This window comes from Eubalaena glacialis, chromosome 5, assembly GCF_028564815.1.
Source record: "Eubalaena glacialis isolate mEubGla1 chromosome 5, mEubGla1.1.hap2.+ XY, whole genome shotgun sequence".
NCBI lineage: Eukaryota > Metazoa > Chordata > Mammalia > Artiodactyla > Balaenidae > Eubalaena > Eubalaena glacialis.
In genome coordinates this window covers 8,598,457-8,604,108 of record NC_083720.1, presented here as the reverse complement: position 1 = coordinate 8,604,108, position 5,652 = coordinate 8,598,457, and the positions used below count along the sequence as shown (strand labels likewise).

General features: G+C 36.1%; 1 pseudogene; it reads left to right on the top strand.

Annotated features, from left to right (window-relative positions):
• Positions 1 to 1,067: 1,067 nt before the first annotated feature.
• On the top strand, positions 1,068 to 1,858 carry LOC133091905 (cytochrome b-c1 complex subunit Rieske, mitochondrial-like; annotated as a pseudogene).
• The last annotated feature ends 3,794 nt before the right edge of the window (positions 1,859 to 5,652 follow it).

Genomic DNA, 5,652 nt, shown 5'->3' with positions numbered 1-5,652 from the left:
GAAAAAAATGATTACATGGAGACTAAACAACATGCTACTAAAAAACCAGTGGTTAAACAATGAAATAAGAGAGGAAATTTAAAAATACCTTGAGACAAATGACAATGAAAACACAACCATACAAAACATATGTGATGCAGCAAAAGCAGTTCTTAGAGGGAATTTCATAGTGACATAGGTCTTCTTCAAGAAAAAAGAAAAATCTCAAATAAACAACCTAACCTACCAACTAAAAGAATTAGAAAAAGAAGAACAAACAAACGTAAAGTCAGCAGAAGGAAGAAAACAATAAAGGTCAGAGAAGAAATAAATAAAATAGAGATTTAAAAAAGAATTAAAAAAATCAATAAAACCAAGAGCTGGTTCTTTAAAAGGGTAAACAAAATTGACAGACCTCTGGCCACACTCACCAAGAAGAAAAGAGAGAGAAGCCAAATAAATAAAATAAGAAACGAAAGAGGAGAAATCACAACTGATACTGCAGAAATAAAAAAAATCATAAGAGAATACTATGAACAATTATATGCCAACAAATTGGACAACCTAGAATAGACGTTTCTAGAAACATACAGCCCATCAAAACTGAATCAAGAAGATATAGATAACTTGATCAGAGCAATCACTAGAAGTGAAGTAGAATCTGTAATAAAAAAAAAAAAAACTCCCTACAAACAAAAGTCCAGGACCAGATGGCTTCACAGGCAAATTCTATCAAACATACAAAGAAGAATTTATACAGATCCTTCTCAAACTCTTCCAAATGATTGAAGAGGAGGGAACACTTCCAAAGATATTCTATAAAGCCACCATCACCCTGATACCAAAACCAGACAAAGACACTACCAAAAAAGAAAATTACAGACCAATATCTTTGATGAATATAGGTGCAAAAATTCTAAACAAAATATTAGCAAACCGAATCCAACAACACATAAAAAAAGATCATACACAATCACAAAGTTGGATTCATCCACGCGTCACAAGGATGGTTCAACATGCACAAATCAATGTGATACAACACATCCACAACAAAAAAAAAGACAAAATCCACATGATCATCTCAATAGATGCAGAAAAAGCATTTGATAAAATTCAACATCCAGGCTCGGGCCCTGTTTGCACCCATCCTGTTGGCCACGTCCTTCAGGGTGGTGGGCACACTGCAGCTCCTGGTGCAGGCTGCAGTGTCCGTCACCTCAGAGTCGCCAGTGCTCGATGTGAAGTGGTCCTTCCTGTGGACCACTGAGTCACTGAGTGGCCAGGCCATGGGCTGGCCTTTGGTTGCCTCTGGGGGCCTCAATGTCTCTGCTTTTGTTTGTTATTCCCATACAGACATCAGAGTGCCTAACTTCTCTGACTATTGTCGTGCTGAAGTGTTAGATAGAACAAAGTCTTCAAAAGAGAGCAGTGAGGATAGATGTCATCTCTCATCTCTCAGTTTGTTTCCAGCATGAGTGCTTCTGCTGATGTGTTGGCCACGTTGAAAATTGAAATCAGGTTATCTGATATTCCAGAGGGCAAGAACATGGCTTTCAGATGGAGAGGCAAACCCATGTTTGTGCACTATAGAACCAAGAAGGAAATTGATGAGGAAACTGCAATTGAAGTGTCCTAGTTGAGGGACATACATCATGATTTAGAACGAGTAAAGAAACCTGAATGGGTTATCGTGACAGGTGTTTGCACTCATCTTGGCTGTGTACCCATTGCAAATGCAGGAGATTTTGGTAGTTGTTACTGCCCTTGTCATGGGTCACAGTATGATGCACCTGGCAGGATCAGGAAGGAGTCTGCACCTCTCAACCTTGAAGTTTCCTCATATGAGTTCACCAGTGATGATACAGTGATTGTTGGTTAGAGACCTGGACTCAAGTCACAGCCTTCTTTCAGTCTTCATGTCAGCTCAGAAGAGTTAATTGAGAACAAACCTTCTGTACTTTGAATTAGCTGATTTGAAATATTTAAGACTTGCTAATAATGTGTTTGCAAACATGTAAAGTAAATTGAATTTAATGTTGAATACTTTCAAGCATTCACCTAATAAAGCCACTGTTAAATATTTAAAAAAAAATTCAACATCCATTCATAATAAAAACTCTTACCAAAGTGGGTATAGAGGGAACATATGTCAACATAATAAGAGCCATTTATGACAAAGCCACAGCCAATATAATACTCAATGGTGAAAAACTGAAAGCCTTCCCACTAAAATCTGGAACAAGACAAGGATGCCCACTCTCACCACTTCTATTCAACATAGTATTGGAAGTCCTAGCCAAAGCAATCAGACAAGAAAAAGAAATAAAGTGTATACAAATTGGTAGGGAAGAGGTAAAATTATCATTATATGCAGATGACATGATACTATATATAGAAAGCCCTAAAGACAACACACAAAACCTACTAAAACTGATAAACAAATTCAGCAAGATAGCAGGATACAAGATTAACATACAGAAATCAGTTGCATTTCTTTACACTAACACTGAAATACCAGAAAGGGAGAGTAAAAAAAAAAAAAAAAAAAACCCTTTTAAAACCACACCAAAAATATAAAATACTTAGTCATAAACCTGACCAAGGAGGTGAAAGACTTATATGCTGAGAATTATAAAACATTAATAAAGGAAACTGGAGATGATTCACAGAAATGGAAAGATATCCCATGCCCTTGGATTGGAAGAGTTAACATTGTTAAAATGGCCATACTACCCAAAGCAATCTACAGATTTAATGTGATCCCTAACAAATTACCCATGACATTTTTCACAGAACTAAAACAAATAATCCTAAAATTTATATGGAACCATAAAAGACCCAGAATTGCCAAAGCACTCCTGAGGAAAAAGAACAAAGCAGGAGGCATAACCCTCCCAGACTTTAGACAATACTACAAAGCTACAGTAATGAAAACAGCATGGTACTGGCACAAAAACAGACATATGGCTCAATGGAACAGAATAGAGAGCCCAGAAATAAACCCACACATCTGTGGTCAATTAACACACTTTTGATGGGGGATTTTTGCAGAAACTAATGCCTGTGGCCATAATATGTCTCTGGTCAAAAATCTTCAACAAAGGAGGCAAGAATATACAATGGGAAAAAGACAGTCTCTTCAGCAAGTGGTATTGGGAAAGCTGGACAGCCACATGTAAATCAGTGAAGTTAGAACACATCCTCTCACCATACACAAAAACAAACTCAAAATGGCTTAAAGACTTAAACATAAGACAGGACACCATAAAACTCCTAGAAGAGAACATAGGCAAAATATTCTCTGACATAAATTGTACCAATATGTTCTTAGGTCAGTCTCCCAAGGCAATAGAAATAAAAGCAAAAATAAACAAATGGAACCTAATCAAATTTACAAGCTTTTGCATAGCAAATGAAACCATAAACAAAACAAAAAGACAACCTAAAGAATAGGAGAAAATATTCGCAAATGATGTGACCAACAAGGGCTTAATTTCCAAATATACAAACAGATCATATAATTCAATAACAAAAAACAAACAACCCAATCAAAAAATGGTCAGAAAAACTAAATAGACATTTCTCCAAAGAAGACATACAGATGGCCAATAGGCACATGAAAAGATGGTCATTATCACAAATTATTAGAGAAATGCAAATCAAAACTACAATGAGGTACCACTTCACACCAGTCAGAATGGCCATCATTAAAAAGTCTACAAATAACAAATGCTGGAGAGGGTGTGGAGAAAAGGGAACCCTCCTGCACTGTTGGGGGGAATGTACGTTGGTGCAGCCACTATGGAGAACAGTACAGTGTTTCCTCAAAAAACTAAAAATAGACTTGCCATATGATCCAGCAATCCCTTTCCTGGTTATATATCCAGAAAAAAACTATAATTCAAAAAGATACATGCATCCCTATGTTTATATCAGCACTATTTACAGTAGCCAAGACATAGAAACAACCTAAATATCCATTTACAGATGAATGGATAAAGAAGATCTGATATATATATACAATGGAATATTGCTCAGCCATAAAAAAGAATAAAATAATGCCATTTGCAGCAACATAGATAAACCTAGAGATTATCATACTAAGTGAAATGAGTTGGAAAGAGAAAGAAAAATATCATATGATATCACTTATATGTGGAATCTAAATTATGACACAATTGAACGTATCTATGAAACTGAAACAGACTCACAGATATAGAGAGCAGACTTGTGGTTGCCAAGTGGGAGGGAGGTGGTGGAGGGATGAATTGGGAGTTTGGGGTTAGCCGATGCAAACTATTATATATAGAATGGATAAACAATAAGGTCCTACTGTAGAGCACAGAGAACTATATTCAATATCCTATAATAAACTGTAATGGAAAAGAATATGAAAAATATACATATTTAACTGAACCACGTTACAGCAGAAATTAATACAACATTGTAGATCAATTATACTTCAATAAAATAAATTAAAAAAAAAGAAATGTAGCTTTATAGTACTCAAGGATGAGAGTCTGCAAGGCATTTTAAGATCTACAATAGAAAATTACTCTACACCATAAAGTCTTTTAAGCATTTAAAAGACTTGAGGGACTTCCTTGGTGGCACAGTGGTTAAGAATCTGCCTGCTAATGCAGGGGACACGGGTTCAATCCCTGGTCCGGGAAGATCCCACATGCCACGGAGCAACTAAGCCCATGCGCCACACCTACTGAGCCCATGTGCTGCAACTACTGAAGCCCGTGCGCCTAGAGCCCGTGCTCCACAACAAGAGAAGCCACCGCAATGAGAAGCCCGCTCACTGCAACGAAGAGTAACCCCCACTCGCCACAACTAGAGAAAGCCCGTGCATGGCAACGAAAACCCAATGCAGCCAAAAAAAAGAAAAAAAACACCAAGGTTACCCACTAAATCACATTAATACTTATAAAAAAAATGAAAGACTTGAGATACATAATCAAGTGTTGCAGAAGAACATTAAAATGTTATTGAGGTTATGTGTGCTGTGGTGAACTTGGGTGACCAACTAAAGTAACCTTTTGACAATTATCTTCATAAGGTCTAAATTATGGTGGATAAAAGCATAATTAAGAGACAGAAAAAATGTAGAGATAAATAAAAAATAAACTTGACTGAATCAATGAATGAACTAAGGGACAAAGGAAATGAAAGACTCTAGAATAGCACCTGGGTTTATTGACAGAGTATCTTGGTATTCCATAGATTTTTGTGCTATTGCATGAGATTCGAGAAGGATCTGATTGAGAAGTGGGAGGAGACCATGGGTTCAGTTTGAGATCTAATAATACTAAAATGTGGAAAGAGGCCTTCATAGCAATCTTCTTTCAGTAGATGAACGTTGCCAGGGTACAATACTTTATTCATCTGAGAACCTATTGACTTAGTAAATTGTTACCTGGAAGTTAGGCTATACAATATACTAAAAGGTAAATGACAATCTACATAAAATCAGGAAAGAAAATAAAATAATGAGACTGTCCTGAGTCTTAATATGTTTATATTATGCCATAATATTTTTCATACTTATTGCTTTGGACTACATCTACTAAAAAAATATAGACAATATCCCTTAGTTTCTTAATAAGAAAAGAAAAGTAGTAATTTTACACTGTTGCTGTAATCATCTTAAATATAAGAGGAAATGAG